This window comes from Trichosurus vulpecula, chromosome 8, assembly GCF_011100635.1.
Source record: "Trichosurus vulpecula isolate mTriVul1 chromosome 8, mTriVul1.pri, whole genome shotgun sequence".
NCBI classification, from domain to species: domain Eukaryota; kingdom Metazoa; phylum Chordata; class Mammalia; order Diprotodontia; family Phalangeridae; genus Trichosurus; species Trichosurus vulpecula.
Genome location: NC_050580.1, coordinates 1,021,709 through 1,040,478, shown reverse-complemented (window position 1 = coordinate 1,040,478; position 18,770 = coordinate 1,021,709).

Below are 18,770 nucleotides of genomic sequence, written 5' to 3'. Positions count from 1 at the left end.
TCACGGGATACCCCTTTGTGACTGTCTGAGGATTCCTGCCCAGCTGCCCCTCAACTGAACAAAGAGGGACTAAGCGCCTACGGCATATGCATCTGAGCTGAGTCACTCGGGCGCATTTCAGGATGAAAGTGGAGCAGGACGAAAATGATGAAAAATGGCAGAGTTGCCAAAATTGTTTTAAACCACAAATTTTTTCCTACCTCAACATCCATCTAACCGTACAATCATAGAGGATCATCGTGAGCAAGCAGTAAAGGCCATCAAAGACAGCAAGATGGCAGAGTGAGGGGCTTAGCACAGGTCACTGCTGCAGGGGACAGGACTTTGAAGGGGTTTAAAGGGTCAACTCTCTTTTGTCTTTTTTGAGGCAATTGGGTTAAGTGACTTGCCCGGGGTCACACACTTAGTAAGTGTCTGAGGCCGCATGTGAACTCAGATCCTCCTGACTCCAGGGCCAGTGCTCCATCCACTGCAGCACTACCTAACTTCCCCTGAAGGTTCAATTCTTAAAGCATCAGAAGGAGGGGGAGACACCAAAGTCACACCTTAATTCTGTCAAAAAGAAGTGACCAAAAGATTATCCCACCTACTGACTAGGATCTCCACTTGCCCAGCGAGATGAAAGTGCCCCTGCACTGATGAAGCTCTGAGAGGAGAGCTGCCAGGAGTCATGGATGGCACCTTGGCAGTCATTCAACCAACTGAAACACGCCCAGGACACAAGGCCCCCGTGCGTCCTGGTTGTTCACAACAACAACAACAAAAAAAAAAAACCTTTGCTTCAACAACATGCCCATGCACACAACAAAATTGCAGAGGATTCCTGGAAAGAAGGGGGAATGATTCTGATTGGCTTCCAGCTAATTATAAACATCCTACAAAGCTCTGCCTTCCACAGTGGGCCTCACTCTGCAGGCCCAGGGAGATGCCCCCTACTCAATGCCAGCCTCCCAGGCCATCATTTCCAGCCCTGGGCGGCCCTCTACAGACAAGACTGCTTCTGTCTCCTACCACCCCCTGGGCTTTCCCTAGGCCAAGAAGGCACGTTGTACCCCAAAGCACCCCCTCCCTCTTCCTGCTGTGCGGTGGGCCTCCTGGCATCTCACAGGACACAAGATCATGCCACCTTGTGCCAGGAGGCCAAAGCTGGGCAAAGGACCTAAAGCACTCTCCTCTGCCTGGGCTGTCTGACCCTCAATTCCATCCTCTTCTACTCAGCCCATCCAAGTGATCTGGAACTCCCAGCAGCTCATCTGCAAACCTTGATCCCCCTCCTGGCCTTGCTGCTTACTCAGACTGAGTGCCAAGCTCCGCCAATGCTCTAACCTGGACCTGACTGCACCTTCTACTCTGCCCCCTAGATTCCCACTCCATAGTGAACAAAGCTCTTTCTTTCTCGGGCTTTCCATCTTCTGGCCCTCCCTCCCTGAGATCAGGCTCCCTTCTGATTTCTAGTGTCTCATTTTCTCCAGCTCACTGGCCGAGGTGGGGAGGTGCACATTCCTGATTTCCCCTGACCCTTTCATGCTCTCCTTCTACCACCTTCCCTGACCAACATCTTCTTCACACCAAAGGCAGCCCCCCGGCCCCCAAAACATTCTCTGTCCTTCCCCAGTGAGTTCAGGGCCTGGCTCACAGTCTGGTTCTCCTTCCTGTCTCCTGCCTTCAGACTAGGACACTTCAACATACATATTGCTACTCCTCCAAACACCCTGCCTTCCCAATTCACTCCTTCTCCAGCCACACAGAAATGGCCACGTCCCAGATCTTGCCATCCCCCCAAGTGCTCGGCTTCTGTGTCCAAGGTGGGGTCTCACAGGCCTCAGATCCCCAGAACTCCCCTGCCTGCTCTCACTCTTGAGTCCCCAGGGTCTCACAGCCAACTCAATCCCTGCATGGCTCACACAGAGTCCCCAGTACCCAGCCAGGAAATCCTCCTGCACCACTTGGTCAAGACAAGGAGTTGAAATCCCTTTGGTTAAAACCAAGTCACAACTCATCCCCTTCATAACTGAGCAGAGACAGACTCCCATCCTCCCAGGTGTCTGAGCAAACAGCTTTCTGCCCCAAGAGGGAGAGTAGGAATGTCCAGAAGGTGACCACACTGATCACCAAAGCAACTAGCTCTGGCCTCCTCCTTTGGTGGACAGCACAGCCCTCCTCCGCCTCCCCCTCCCCCTCCCCCTCCCCTTCCCCCTCCCCCTCCCCCTCCCCCTCCCCCTCCCCCTCCCCTTCTGCCCTCGCCTCTGCCACCTCCCCCACCCCCACTCCCCTTACCTCCGCGCTGCTCCGCGTCGCACAGAAGCTGCCTTACGGTCAGGTCCATGCTGCTGACTCCGAGGGCGGGCCTGCGGGGACGGAGGGCGGGTGGCCGACCCGCTGGGGGTCACCAATGGACTGACCCGCTCCCCCCAAGCAGAACAACCAACGCCCTAGGCCCAGGTCGGAGCGCGCCTCCCACCCTGCCCCTAGATCAGTGGGCGTCTTAGGGCTCCCCCCCCCCGTCCCCTAGAACCCCAAACCCCTCCTCCGTGCCCCGTCCCCGCCCCCACCCCAGTCAGCTGGTTACCTTCAGTGGCGACGGTAGGGTCTGAGGTCCGAGTCCCAGGGAGCAGGCCCAAACCCAGTAGCAGCGGCCACAGCAGGAGGGGCAGCGTCCTTCCGTGTCCTGGCAACGGAGAAGAGGGACGGGGGCAGGGGGGCGGGGCGGGTCTGCGGAAGGCCCATCCCCCCACTCCCAGCCTCCTCCTCCCCGTGCCGGCAGACTGGATGATGGGCAGGGAGCCCAGCTACTCCCGGGCTATCCCAGCGCCAGCCTCTCATTAAAGACGAGAAACAGTCTGTGAGGCTCGCAGCGTGAGAAGAGCCGGGGTCGGGCCAGGCAAAGGACGGCTGGGCATGGATGGTTGGGCTGGACAGTCCCCGTAGGGCTAACACACACAGCTGGGGCACAGTGGGTGAGGTCAGGAAGGCCTTAGCCTCTTTCTAGCTGGATGGCTCTGGACTAGGTGCTTAAGTTCTCTGATTTTCTCTCAAGGCAAATCTTTTTTTTTTTAGATCAAAGCAAAGGTTTTTACTAAATAGCATAGTAAAAAAATATATATCATAACGCATCCCCTATAAACCTGGGGCACATTCTCTCACAAATATACTCATGATCAGTTGGGAAAGTAGATACACAGAGAACTGATAAGCAGGGAACATATGTGGCCAACATAAGCATGCAAGAAGGAGTAATTTATACTCCAATGTTGCAGAACATCTGATGTCTTTTCATAATATCCCCATGTTGCTCCTCACAAGGTGAGATATCTTGGCTGAGTTCATTAGTTAGCAAGGTTCATGAGGACTTGTCCATTGCTCCTCTGGGCTGACCAGTCCTAGTCTCTATAAGACATGTCAGTCTTCCAGTTGGCTACAGTTTCCATTTCCTCCAGAATCTGGCTCAGCTAACACACTTGGTGGCCTTGCACTTCAAGCAAGATATAGCACAGGACCCTTGAAGATTGTTTTCTTCCTTTCCTAAGAATTAGGAAGCATCAGGACTTCTTTTCTCTGTAGAAGATTCAGTGCCTGGAACTTTCAAACTCATGACTTCTTTAGTTTGGAGTTAGACATGTGACAATTCTCAAAGCGATGATGTACTAGACATGTTTTTTGGCTAGAAGGCCAGATTTGGAGATCATGATCTTTTCCACACACATGCAACAAAGGCTGGAGTTCAAAAAGTATACTTGAACTTCCTGCTCAGGATGCATGCAAGCATGTATTTTCTATGGTCGTATGCTTCTGCTGCAAGATACTATTTTTGATAAGTAGGGAGGAGAGAGAAATATCATCCTTCTCTCGCTATCCTTTTTAACATGCCAGGAGAAATATGAAGAGCAAGTCTTTAGGACCAAGAGTTCAGTCTTTCCTACAGATCTGATTGCTTTCTCAGACCTTTCCTCAGAGCTGATTGCCTTCTCTTTCTTTTTTTTTTTAAATTTAAATTTATTTATTTAACATATTTAGTTTTCAGCATTGATTTTCACAAGAGTTTGAATTATAAATTTTCTCCCCATTTCTACCCTCCCCCCCACTCCAAGATGGCATATATTCTGGTTGCCCTGTTCCCCAGTCAGCCCTCCCCTCTATCACCCCCCCATCCCCTTTTCCCTTCCTTTCTTGTAGGGCAAGATAAATTTCTACGCCCCATTGCCTGTATATCTTATTTTCTAGTTGCATGCAAAAACTTTTTTTTGTTTTTGAACATCTGTTTTTAAAACTTTGAGTTCCAAATTCTCTCCCCTCTTCCCTCCCCACCCACCCTCCCTAAGAAGTCAAGCAATTCAACATAGGCCACATGTGTATCATTATGTATAACCCTTCCACAATACTCACGTTGTGAAAGACTAACTATATTTTGCTCCTTCCCAGCCCATCCCGCTTTATTGAATTTTCTCCCTTGACCCTGTCCCCTTTCCAAAGTGTTTGTTTTTGATTACCTCCACCCCCATCTGCCCTCCCCTCCATCATCTCCCCCCCCTTTTAGTTTTTTATCTTCCTCCCTCTTCTTTCCTGTGGGGTAAGATACCCAACTGAGTATGTATGGTATTCCCCCTCAGGCCAAATCTGATGAGAGCAAGGTTCACTCATTCCCCCCTCACCTGCCCTCTCCCCTCCTCCCACAGAACTGCTTCCTCTTGCCACCTTTATGTGAGATAATCCACCCCATTCTATCTCTCCCTATCTCTCTCTTTCAGTATGTAGCTCTCTCATCCCTTAATTTGATTTTATTTCTTTTAGATATCTTCCCTTCATCTTCAATTCACCCTGTGTCTGCTCTCTGTCTCTTTTATATATATATATATATATATATATATATATATATATATATATATATATATATATATATATATATATATATGTATATATGTATATATGTATATGTATATATGTACATATATATGCACACAGATATATACATACATACACATTCACTTATATATATACATAAACATGTGTGTGTATATATATATATATATATATATATATATATATATGCATATTCCCTTCAACTACCCTAATACTGAGGTCTCATGAATCATACACATCATCTTTCCATGTAGGAATGTAAACAAAACAGTTCAACTTTAGTAAGTCCCTTGCAATTTCTGTTTCTTTATTACCTTTTCATGCTTCTCTTGAATCTTGTGTTGGAAAGTCAAATTTTCTATTCAGTTCTGGTCTTTTCACTGAGAAAGCTTGAAAGTCCTCTATTTTATTGAAAATCCATATTTTGCCTTGGAGCATGATACTCAGTTTTGCTGGGTAGGTGATTCTAGGTTTTAATCCTAGCTCCATTGACCTCCAGAATATCGCATTCCAAGCCCTTCGATCTCTTAATATAGAAGCTGCCAGATCTTGGGTTATTCTGATTGGGTTTCCACAGTACTCAAATTGTTTCTTTCTGGCTGCTTGCAGTATTTTCTCCTTGATCTGGGAGCTCTGGAATTTGGCAACAATATTCCAAGGAGATTTCTTTTTGGGATCTATTTGAGGAGGTGATCGATGGATTCTTTCAATTTCTATTTTGCCCTGTGGTTCTTGAATATCAGGGCAGTTCTCCTCTCAAGGCAAATCTTAACAAGCATTTATGAAGCTCCTACTGCGTGCTACCATATGCCAGAGGAGAGTCCCAGTGCTTCAGGATCTCACAGTCTCATGGGGGAAAGCACAAAAGAGTTGGTATGAAGACTGTCTAGATGGATAGAAGGGAGAGAATCCCAGAGGGATGGTTACCCCAGCGTTAAGGGGGTGGGAAAGGCTTCCTGGAGAAGGTGGGATTTTAGCTGGGAAACAATGGAAGCCAAGGGGCTGAGATGAGGAGGTGGAACATTCCGGGAATGGGGGACAGCCAGAGAGAATACCTGGAGTCAGGAGATAGAGTCTTGTTCTTGGAACATCTGGGAGGTCAGTATCAATGGGAAGAAGAGTGTCTGGTGGCGAAGAGAATGTAAGAAGACAGGAAAGGTGTGAAGGGCCTTGAATGCCAAACAGAGAATGTTGTGTTTGTCTCTGTACGCCATAGGGAGTCACTGGAGTTTATCGAGTGACATGGTTGAACCTGAGCTTTAAGAAAATCACTTTAGTGGCTGAATTGAGGATGGATTGGAGCAGAGAAGGATTGGAGGCGGGCAGACAGACCCACCTGAAGGGTATTAAAAGTCCAGCTGTGAAGTGATAAGAATCTGTACTAGGGTGGGGGTGGTATCAGAGGAGAGAAGAAGTGTAGTTGAGAGATGCTGCAAGGGGGTGAAATAGATAGCAGGTGAAATGGACCAGCAATGAAACTGACTAGAAATGCTGTAGAGGTGTAAGTGACAAGCAGTGAGCTCAAAGGCCTTGGCAACAATTTGGGTATGAGGGGTGAGAAGTCTAGGTGTTTAAACAATCCGGCTAGCAGCTTCTGTGGGGGTGTAAGATCCACCAACAACCAGCACCCAGAAAGCTGCCAACACGCTGCAAAAGCACAGGTTCTTTTGATCTGCTTTAGTAAGGAAAACAACGTTAAGGGGTTGACAAGCTTACTTTAATTAAGCATACAAATATCACTCACTTAGTTCAGGGGAAAAAAACCAGCATGCTGAACTTCAGAGCAAAATCCAAAGAAAGTACTAACATCGACAGATAGACGTTGTCTGATTCAAATCCCAATACATAGTTACCAGAGTTTAACAAAGTCTCAGCATCCATGTTACAAGCTGGAGGGCTCTTAGCTACAGCTGCCCAGAGTCTCCACATCAGAGAGCCACCAAGACTGAGAGCCCTGAGTAAATAGCTCTGTCTTCTCTTTTTATGCCATTTCAGATGTCATCAAATGTCATCTGAATGACCAGAACTTAGGCTCCTATGATTGGCTCTGGAGTTAGCACCTCCCCTCAGTTAGCCCCACCTTGGGCTCCACCTTAGTTACCAATCCACACCCACTAAGGTTTTACACCTAATAGGGGTTTGGGCCTGGGGCTTAGCACCTAGTAAGACTCAATGCAATACACTGAATTACTCAAAGGAAACAAAAACCAAACTCTTCTAGGGCACTGGTCGAACTAAGTGCTAAGAGCCCATTTTGCTTACCAACTCACCAGGACAATTCTAGGTAGTGAGGTTGGGGACTAGGAAGAAGGCAGTGTGCCCTCAGCAGGAATAGGGAAGGTAGGGGCGAGGCCCCAAGTGAGTGATAAGTGAATTTCTCTGTATCGTAAAGGAAGCTCCTATTGGGCAGTTGCCCTGTGCTGAGGAATCTCTGTTGGCCCCAGATACAGCAATCATTCAATCGGCCCATATGTTTAACCTCCTACTGTGTTCCAGGAACTGTTATTGTGGTCAGCTCTGCAGATACAGAGACAAAAGGGAAATGGTAGGTCTCCTCAAGGACCATCCATTCCATGGGGGACACAACCTGAATGAATGGTTGGTTGAAGCATTTATTAATCACTTATTACATACAAAACCCTGAGAATACAAACATAAAAGTCAGATGGTCCCTGTTCTCCAGGGGCTCCCATTCTAATGGCAGAGTTTGCACAGAGGGGAAATCTCAGTTGCAAATCCAATGGGAAGGTTCCAAGGTCCTTAAAGATGGTGAGGCCTCTTCTTTCATGTCATTTCCATGATAAAATGGTATCAGCTTTCGATACTGAGCCACTGGACAGGGTCAAGGACTTTGGTGGAGACAGCTGTCCTTTCTGGATCTGCAGGAGCCATCTCCAGGTTTCATCTGGACAGAGGTATCTTCTTAGGAGGATGGCTGAGGTCCTTGGGCTGGAAGCCTGCCTATGCCCAAGGCTCTTGGGTTCCGGGTCCTGGGCTGTCTCCATCAGAGCCAGAGGGGAGATGGTGGTCAAGGTAGTGGTGGGGTGTGGTCTGCTCTGCCTGGCACAGGCTGCTGCCTCTTGTCCCCTCCCCCTCCTCCCTGGGGGCTTTGCTTGTGTTCACTGGCGCTTTCCTGATCAAGAAGGGCCACCTGGATCACCCAACAGCTTCAGAGAACTGAAGGGTCTCCCTTGAGACAATGCATGCACTTTTTAGTTCCCATGGAGAGAGTAGAGCCCAGCTGTTCATTAAATTAATTACTTAACTCCTTCCCTTACTAATTACCAAATGACACAATATCTATAAAGTAAATATCTAGCAAACCTTAAAGCACCATATAATTGCTAACTGATAGTAATTAATAATAAAAATCATTTGTTCACCTGATCATTGTCATCTATTCATTAATTCCTTCACTTACCCATTCATTTTCTCTCACCAGTCATTAAATCGATCACTCCTCATCTATTCATTTGTTCACTCATCCCATCTTTCCTTCACTCATCCAGTTAACTCTCATTCATAACATTAACTCTTGTCACTGCCTCACTCCACAAGTGTCCAGTGCTGACTCCCTGTGAGCCTGGTCTAGGGCACCAAGCCCCGGGGCCCTGACCGGTGCTCTGAGCTGGTCCAGTTGAAGGGCTGACACTGTCCTTGGGACTTCCTTGCCTCAGCTTCGGACTCAAGTCTCTTCCTACCCCAGATTTTGTTCATCCTTCATTCCTGAGGAGGACCAATGATGTCACCAGGGTGATGTCTTGAATTGCCAGTGAATTAGATTTAAGAGAGGCTTCAGGGAGTGACTGCAAAGAAGCCAGAGGAGATAGGGGCTTCCTTGTAGACAGTCCGGGGGGGTTCAGTCCAGCTGGCCTGGAGGCCTTGGTCCCACCAGGTTGGGGAGATCCTTGGTCGGAAGGTCAGCAGCATGTGCAGCCCAAGGGAGCCGAGCCCAGTAGAATCATCTGGTTCCTTGATGAATAATGGATGCCTCCCTTCCCTGCTCTGTATGACCTTGCCCTGATTTGGCCTAGTAATCCCCCCACCTTTGTTGGCGGTTACACAGAATGTGGAGGCCTCTTAGCTTTCCAGCCTGGAACCTGAGGTGTTGGGCCAGCCTGCACCCTACAAAGGCCCTAGGACAAGCCACTGACAAGCCTGGGCTGGGCTCCCCTCCTGTCTCCTTTTCTTACCTGGCCTTTCCCTCTTATTTTTCTCTGTTCCTTTCTCTCAGTCACCCCACACACCCCACTTTTATCTTGCCTCCCCGACCTCTTCTCCTTCCAGGCACCAGGCTAGAAGGTCCTTCTTCCCAAACACCTGGGATTCCACTTTTGTCTTTGCATCTCTGTGGCTCCACACAGAAGGTGCTTAATAAATGCACATCTGCCTCTCCCTGCCCCCCCAGCTGATAGCTGATCTAAACTGAGATCTGGATGAGTGCTCCCCACATCCTACCTGCCTTCAGTTGGTCCTACTTCTGGCTTTGTTCAGCCCCAGCTGGAGGCCTCATCCCTCTGCTCTCTCCATAGCCCCTCCTTTCTGCCCAGGCTTCAAGGCCTAGGTCAGCCTTCCTCTTCCTCCATGCAGCCTGTCTGCCTCCTGAGCTTGCCTGTTTCCTCCCTCCTCTGAGGTCTGTGGGGCATAAAGGTGGGACCTCTCAGCAGAGCCCAGGCCTGTGGGACATTGCACACTGTTCTCATCATTTCATAGAACATATTAATTCTAAAAAGTGGTTTTGGCCTCTAATTTTTATAAAGAAAAGAAGAAAGAGAAGATTTTGAAATTATTCACTTAAAGTCACTTCATCTCTTTTGGCTTCAGCTCTCATCTGTACAGAAAAGGTTGGGCAAAGGCATTTAATGAAATAGTCTATGAAGGGGAGAAGCAAGTGTGGCCATTTCCCTGTCAGCTTAGAGTCCATGTCTTTCATTAAGGCAGGGCGTCACATTCACGGTCATTAGACAGACGCTTTAACTGTACTTCCTCTTATAGGAGACTTGGTTAGTTCTTGAGGCCTTGGCCACAACAGGATTTTCTTCCAAAATGACAGTTTTGCTTCCAGGCCCCATGATCCTTTGAGGGCAGATGGATAAGATGGGAACATTAAAGTTATTTCTTGAACTCTGATCACCAAGGACAGCAAACCTGTCTCAGGCTTCTATCTAACTTAGAGTTAGAAAGACCTCCTCCTCCTGCTCCTCCTCCTCCTCTTCTCCTCCTCCTCCTTCTCTTCCTCCTCTTCTCCTCTTCCTCTTTCTCCTCTTCCTCTTCCTCCTCTTCCTCTTCCTCCTCTCTCTCTCCCTCCCCCCTCCCTTCTCTATTTTTCCCTCCCTCCCTCTCTGTCTCCCTCCTTCTCTTTTTCTCATATGTGTATGCATGCAAGTGTACATATATGTGGCATCAAAGAAGATGTGCATGTATGCATGTGTGTATGTATATGTGTGAGTGAAAAGGACATAAAAGCTGCCTGAGCACCAGGCCTTGAGCCAGACTCTGCTTTCATCTGTTTTGACCCTTAAAGAATTCTCTAGGAAATGTTAAAGGGTAAAGTGGCTTCATCCTGAGATTGTTTTGAAACAATAAATTAACTCTTTTCTTTGAGTGCCTCAGAGTGTAATACAGCATCATAGTTGTTGCAACAATTTGGCAATGAGGATCATTTAATACCATTTTATATAATTTTTGTAACTTTCAGTAAGGGCCAGAGCCTGAATTAATGATCAACTAGAAGAAGAGCTGAACCTAAGTTTCTTTGTTCTCTGAAGTTTGCTCAGAGAATACCTTTTCCTCTGTCAACAAGGCCAGATCTGGCTGACCTAAGAACTTTTATCTTATTGTAGTTACTACCTATTCCAGTAAGGAAAATCCTTGTCTTGTATCATGGTTAAACATACATGGGGATCATAAAATTGAGTAACCTAGGTATGCTGAATTGCGACTGTTCTAAAATGTATTTAAGCTTTCTCATTCTTTTGTTGAGCAGTCAGATTTTTGTCTGGCTTCATACATGCATGTATGTCTGCTAAGCTTAAGGGAATAAATGAATAAGTAATATAAATTTTTTTCTACGACCTAGTCTGTTTGCCTCCTTTAACCAAACTTTCAGGTCAAAAATTAGCAGCCGCTGTGGGGGTGAAAGACCAACACAAGCCCAGCAACAAGAATGCTGCCAGCACAGGTTCTTTGATCTGCTTTACTAAGGAAAGTAGCATTAAGGGGTTAACAATCTTATTTCAATCCAACATACAAATATCATTCACTTAGTTCAGGGGGAAAAGCCAGCACCCTGAGCTTCAGAGCAAATACAAACAAATTACGAACATCAACAGACAGACCTTGTCTGATTCAAATCTCAATGCATAGTTACCAGAGTTTAACAAAGTCCAAAATATCCGGGTTGACAAGCTGAGGGGCTCTTAACAGCTGCCCAGAGCCTCTTCCAGTCACAGGCCACTCTTCCACTGAGTGAGAGCCCCAAGCAAATAGCTCTGTTCTCTCTTTTTATTCACTCTTCAGCCAGTCATCAAACGTCATCTGAGCGACCAGAACTTAGGCTCCTACTATTCGCTCTGATCGTAGCAACTCCCCTTAGGTCCCTGAGGGCTTCACACGCACATAGGTTTAGCACTTAGTAATTAGGGGTTCAGGCCTGGGGCTTTGCACCTAGTAAGGCTCAATCAAAGAGACTTAATTAATTTATCATTCTAAAACAGTAAAAATAAAAAGTTCCAACTTAAGTGATATTACAATCGTCCAGCGCAGTCTTTGAGCTCTGAGCTCCCGACCCTGTTACACTGACAGCTTCACAAGAAAAGACCCCCTGCATTGTACATGGAAGGGAGTTCAGCCCGATAGATGGTCAGTATTGGCTTTGGTCACTGTTGGGCAGCACAAGCATTTCCTCTCTTTTCTGTCGTTAAAGAGGAAGACCAGGGGAGCTTCTCATGCCTCAGGTGAGACTTACTATTGCCTCGAGGCCATGTTGGGTTCTTCTGGTGAAGGAGCAGGGAGGGTGAGCAAGGGCTGTTTTTTTGTCACTAGGGACTAAGATGGCTGAGATCCAGGGGCCAGTGCCAGAAGTGCTTCTGGTGATGGTGATGGTGGTGATGATGATAGTGGTGGTGACGATGATGATGATGAGCCGTGCCCTAGAATTCTAAAGCCTGTCCACTCATTCAGGATTTGCAGCCCTGCAGTATCACAGGAAGAATGTTGGTATTAAAACAGGTTTGTTTGCTCTTAGGTCTTATGTTTGCTCTTTAGTCAGCAGGGAGCAGTATGGTGCCACTGACCATGCTGCCCACTCTTCCAAGGGCGGTCAGGACCTCCTCCTCCTCCTCTGGGCCAATTCTCGGCCAAGTTCATTGTCCATCTGCTGTCTGTTCGAGACATAAGAATTTGCGGACAAAACCGGTGGGCTTCCAAACCAATGGCACAGTGCAGTTGGAATAAGGAACATTCACTCCTTTATTGTTCTCTGTGTGGATTGTCAGGTGGGTCTCTCACCTCCCTGGGGGAGTCTAGAGTTTGAGGCAGTCCTCATGATTTCCTTAATCCATAGTCGGGAGCAGTGCATTGCCATTGAACAAAGCACCCTTCTCTGATGAGCCTGGAGACCAGAGAACTGGGGGAAAGATTCATCACTGATGCTGCCAGGAGAATTAGCTGGCAATGTGGTAAAACATGTAGCAGGGGAGGGGGATGCTTCTCTGGAAGGTGAGGCTGTGATAGATCCCCACCAAAGCAGAGCAGCAAGTGCTAGAGAGTGAACCGTCACGCGTCGGGATCAGGGGCATTGGGTGTTTGTCTCAACAACAGAAAGCAGATAACATGTAATTATTAAATAGCGGAACTGTGGGGTCAGGTGGCTGGCTCAGGTCCCATTAACAGTAACAGCTTCTAGAAAATAGGAAACAATATACTAAAGGTTTGAAGTCTCGGACTGGGCTTGCCAGAAGGCCAGCTGAAAAGGCGACCCTTAGCGCACAGACCACTCTGGGGTCATAGATTCGGGAACAGCGTCCCTCCCTCAGGTGTGTTATCACCTTCTGCCAGGCTCAGCTCTGCACCGTCACCAGGTCATCATCATCATCAGAATGGCCGTCAATCGGCTGGAGGCTTTGTCGAGTTCTTCATCCTCTGAGCCAGAGGCTGACTGGCAGTGATCTCTGGTTCATAGGAAACTGAGGCCCAGGGCACTTGAATGCCTTCCTTGAGGTCATGCGGGAAGGGGGCATCAAAGGTGGGATTTGAACCCAGGTCGTCTGATTATAAAGGCGGTGCTCTTTCCATGGCACCACTGAGGGAGCACCTTCACAGATGCCAGCCTGAGAGGGATCATGGGATAGTGAAGAGCACTGAACCTCAGCGTCCTCATCTGTCCCACAGGGGAGTGGAGACAATGGTGCCTGATCACGAGCTTGTTGGGGGGATCAGATGAGTTCACCCATGCCGAGTACTTCAAGACCGTACGGACGTTAGCTCCCATGATTGTTAGACGAACCCTGGGGGTCTGCATAAAGAGCATGCTTACTCCCCACCCCACCTGATGTCAGGCAGCACATAGGAAGTGTCTGAGACAGGATTCCAACTCAGGTCTTCTTGGCTCTGACTGACTGCCCAGGAAGCAAGGAAAGACGGAGCAGAAGCAATGACACCACCCCCAGGCAGTTCTGTCTGCGTAGCTGGGCAGGTGGGCAGGTGAACAAATTGAAAACAGAAGGGATGAGTTACGAGGCACGTGATGGGAAGCTGGGGGGGGGGTGCGGTGCACAGCGCTGTGGACCCACACCCTGGCAGACCTGAGTTCAGACAGTCACTGTATGACTCTGGGTAAGTCATTTAACCTCTGTTTGCCTCAGTTTCCTCATCTGTAAGATGGTTAGTGACAACGCCTCCACCGACCCACAGCCAGGTTGCTGTAAGCATCTCCCCAATCGTACAGCCCAATGTCCGGGCGAGCTGCAGCAGTCACCAGGCTGTTGGGGCATCTGGTGGGAGGGAGCACTCTTTAAATGCTCATAGCTTCGTAGGTGACAGCTGAGTGGCTGTTTAAGGTGAAGTGTATCATCAGCTCTCGGAGCCTTCTGGGCTAGAAATGTCCATAGATGTGGCTCAGGAAGAATCCACAGCCTCTCAGGCACATTTGCTCTGCCCAGGGTGCTTGGGGGCCTGCAGGCTTGGGGGCCATGTTTCATCACCAACTGGACCCCTTTCACCTTGTCCGGCACTTGCAGTATAGACACTGGCTGCACCCCAAGAAAGCCCCAACCCAGAGATAGAACTCCACAGGCCATCCCTCATACAATGCTGGCCTCACCTTGACTAGGTCACTGAGTCAGGCAGTGATGGAGGAGCACATCCTTCCTGAGCCATCCCACCCCACACTGCTGCAGGGGGGAAGGGGTCCTTCAAGAAGCTGCTCCTTGAGAGAAGAGCCAGACAGGGTTCAGAGGGCATGGTCTGCAATGCTCCAGAAGTCAGAAGGGTGGTCTAAGAGGGACGATTCTTAGCAGATGCCTCAGGGCAGTGACCTCGACCCTTAGTGCTTCCTTAGTTCTGGCTGTGTCTCTCTATTATTTGCCTAAATGAGATATTTGTAAAGTGCTTAATCCAGTGCCAGGCACTTAATACAGTTATTTCTTCCACTCCTGGGGGTTAGGGGTGCTGCTGCCCCCTGCCATCTGGAAAATCCCTGTCAAAGAGTTTGGCCCTCCCTTCGTACCAGAGAAGTCTGATTTTTTTCCTTGTCTTTAATGGGGTGTTTACAATACTTTATTGTAAAATTTGGGTTAAGTATTTCATCATAAGCTCTGTGTCTGCTGCGGCTTCCACAAAACTCCATCAAGAGTCTCATTTAATTTCTTATGCTGGCCTTATGATATAGCAAAACAGTGATGGGGAAAGTTGTGATGTGGGAGGGAGAACTGTCAATATTTCTCCCTGCCCCTCCCCCTCCTACTAAATCAGAGCCTCTTCGAGTGTCTCAGGACTGGGCCAGTGCCTTTCACCTAGTCGGGGCTTCATCACTGATTCCGACTGAACCCAAGCTTCCTCGGGCCAAGTGGGCTTGAGGCTGGCAGAGGCTGAGCCCAGCAGACATTCTAAAGTGCAGATATGTGGGTGTACTTGTGCAGAAATTCTGTGTGTGTGTGTGTCTATGTGTATGTATGTCTGTGTGTATTTATATGTGTCTGTGTGTCTATGTCTGTGTGTGTGTATGTGTGTGTCTGTGTGTGCTGTGTGTGTTTGTATGTCTGTGTGTGTGTGTGTGTGTGTGTGTGTGTGTGTGTAAGGAGGGTGGGGGCGGGCAATGGGAAATGGAAGCAGGGAAGGCCCATGATGCCTCTGGCTGGACTCCTGAGGCCAGACCGAAGACAGCTGGAAGGTCATGCCTTTCCCATGGTCAGTTCAGTGACCATGACCAAAGCTGCTTTAGGCCATCCAGTCATTATGGACCGATATTTCAATAGCAGAAACAAGCATTTATGGGAACAGCTTGGTGTCCTGGGACGGTGGACAAGGAGGCTGAGCCCCCTCTGTTCACCATTGTTGTCTTAGAGCATGGGTAAGGTCCATGTCCTCAAGAGACAGGCGGAGGTATCACTGTAGCTCAGTGCTCTCAGTCACTTCATGCCCACCAGCTTTGGGATTGGGTTGTCTCCCTCCACCCCACTCTACCCCTCAGCCTTCCAGAGCCGGAACAGTGGGTCTGAGCTGGCTGTATCTGCTCCAGGGTGCCCAAGGGTGCCTGCTTTGTAGGGCACACCTGGTTATCTTCTGCTTGTCAAGGGGATCTCCTTGTGGGGTACTTCCCCTACTCAGGTCACTCCAAAGTATTGGGGCTGGTTTAGCATGAGAAACAGATTCTGCTCCTTGGTGATGTAGAGGCCAGAGGCCTGCAGGCAAGAGAGGAAGGGCTCCCCACCTAATCCTCACCCCACATATACACATACTCTTTGGACCTGGAGGTGTAGGACCAAACCATCTTCAGGGCCAAGTCCTAGGAAGGGAGGCTGAGAACCCTGAGGCCTCCCTTTCTGAGTGGGCAGAGAGGACAATGCTTCTAGAGCTGGAGCACGGCCAGCTGGGAGAGGCCTGTCATCCCTGCCTTGTCTCTATGTGTGAAACTGAGAAAGCCAGAAGCCCAGGTACTTAGCAAAGAAGGATCCCCAGTGCCCCAAGGGAGAAATGACCAGCAGGTGTCACTGCATCCCTGGACATGGGCTCTGGATGCCCCATTGGCTGCAGGCTGAAGGCCCAGGAATGGACATGCATCCGCCAGATAGAGTGAAACATATTGGGTGCAAACTAGAACCAGGGTGCTGAGCTCCTCACCTGGGAGGTACACTTGACCACACCATGAAAAGCAGGCCTGCTTCTGAAAAGGAAGACCCCCTTTTTAAGACAGCAAATAGGAAGAAGGACTTGTCCTGAGGCCTCCACCCAGGCTTCTCAAAGGATGGAGCTGTCTGCAGTCAGCGGGGGTCAGGTAAGGACAGTCACAGCAAGGCAGCATCTGTCACCCATCTAGGGCAGGAGGAGCAGCCAAGGATGAGAGGAGGCTCGGCCACCTGGGGCCCTCAGAGGATTGAACAGGACCCCTGTGTGCATCAGGGGCACTTGCCACGGCCAAGTGGGGAACAAGAGTCGCTCTACCGGAGCAGAAACCCAGCTTGTCACTGGTTCCCTGCCTCAAACCTCTCCGCAGGGCCAAATCATTTTCTCACAGATGCCAGTGAGCTTTTAAAGGCGCAGATGTAGACAAGCCACTCCCCTGCTCAGTAAACTCCCATTCCTCCTTACTGTGTCTAGGAGGCACTTTGCTTCTCTTGGACTCTGCTTTCTTATCTGTAAACCTGACTCGCCAGGTTGTTGGGAGGGTCAGATGATGCGCTTAAGGCATAAGGCTTTGTCTTTGTATCCCCAGGCCTTAACACCAAGCCTGGTGCAGCTGGCACTTGATAAATGCCTGTTGGTTGATTAGAAGGAAGAAGAAAGCAGCCCTCATGTGACGAATTGGAAGCCTCCAGTCTGGTAAGGGCTCTGTCTGGGTTTAACGGGAAGGCTGGTACCCAGCTGGAGAACACAGAACCCTGGTGGACACCCTAGAAAGTGGTGCATCCTGGCTATGTCCCCTGCTTCTCAGCTATGCTGAGAGACCTGACACAAGAGCATTTCAAGACAGCCAAAGCCCCCAGGATTGTCCCAGATTCAAACTTTGGCTTGGTACAGTCCAGTGGCCTCAACTGCAAACCTATCACTCACTTGGCTCTTTCTAATGAGATCAATGGCTTCCTGGACTCTCCTCTGCAGCCACACCAGGCACATGGCAGATGGCCTCCTGCAGGCTTTCCCAGCATTCCCCAGTGTTGGCAGGTTTGACTCACTTTTCAACGATTTCCCGGGAACAGCTGGGACCGGGCAGTTTTCCCAGTACAAGTTCATGTGTGATTCAGCCCCACAGTGGGCTACAGAGACAAGCCTTGGATTCCTGGATCACAGAAAAGGGTCCTGGCAGCATCCATGGAGACTGGAATTCAGTCTCCCATTGTCTAAATGAGGAAAGAGGGCCAGACCAAGCCTGGGCATCCACAGAGCCAGGGCTGGAACCCAGGACTCCTGACCCCCGTCCCCCAAGCCCCTTTCTCTCTAGGAGGAGTCACTTTGCCAAACCAAAAAGCCAAATTGCTAAAGTCTTACATTTGTTTAAAATATCCAAGAGAATGTTTTCATTGAAAACCACTTAGGAAAAGGGCCATTTTTCTTGGAAAATTCTCAGCTTTGTTTGGAAGGACTTCTCAGGCTGTTTCCCTGCTGAGAAGCAGAGAAAAGTCTGGGGTTGGGCGTAAGACACTTTTTGGGCCCAGAGGGTTATAGGAAGGAACAGCACAACTAAACCCTTTCCTCCCCCCATGCTTACATGCCCAGGCACCTGGGGAGCTGTGCAAAGTTACCGAGCTTGCTGGGGTGGACTCCCATGGGAAAGCAAGGCTGGATGTCATCTTGGATTCTGATGGATAACAAAACAAAGGATGTGTGGTCTGATCCTAATTCAATCTCATTATAACAGAACCACTCCAAGTGATGATGGCCGGTGCAAAGGTGAGAGATGTGTTGGTGTGAAGGAAAGTGACTGCTGAGTCTGGGTGATGCCAGCTCGATTAGCCTTGCTCCGAGAATCAGGAGGGGATGAGATTGAGCCTCCTGGGCCATAATTGTGTGTCTCTTCTGACTCTTTGGGGTTGTTGCACTCCTTTGGACTCTTCTTCTTAACCCCAGAAAGATCATCTGCATATGAGATGATTTTTGCCTTGCTGTCTGCCTCCCGGGACACCTCTGAATGGAGGGTGGATTAGAGCACACCTTCCCGCCTTCATTTAAGAAGGTGCTCATCATTCTTCTCCTCCTCCTCCTCCTCTTCCTCCTCCTCTTCTTCTTTAGTAATATTGTCATTTTTAATATTATTGGTACAGCCCATCCATGTGCCTTAAGTATTCCTCTAGTTATTTAAGTTGTTTTTTTTAAGTATCACTTTGTAATGACTCTATATAAGTCTTTTGGATGTTTTGGTAGATTGAGCCCCAATCCTTTATGCATCTTGTAGTTGTTTGGAAGGGATTTTCCTTTCTATCATTGAATTTTGGCTTTTATCATTATTATATAGAAACAGATTTTTAAGAATTTATTTTGCAGCCTACAACTTATTGTCTCGGGATCTTTGCTGACTCCCTAGGGTTTTCCAAGTGTGCCATAATACTATAAACAGGTAGTTTTATTTCCTCTCTACCTAGCTTTATGCCTCTGATTTCTTTCTCTTGTCTTATTGCTATTGTCAGAATTTCCAGAACTATATTAAATAACTGTGCAGGGAGTGGGCATCCTTGCTTTACTCATGTATTTATTGGAAA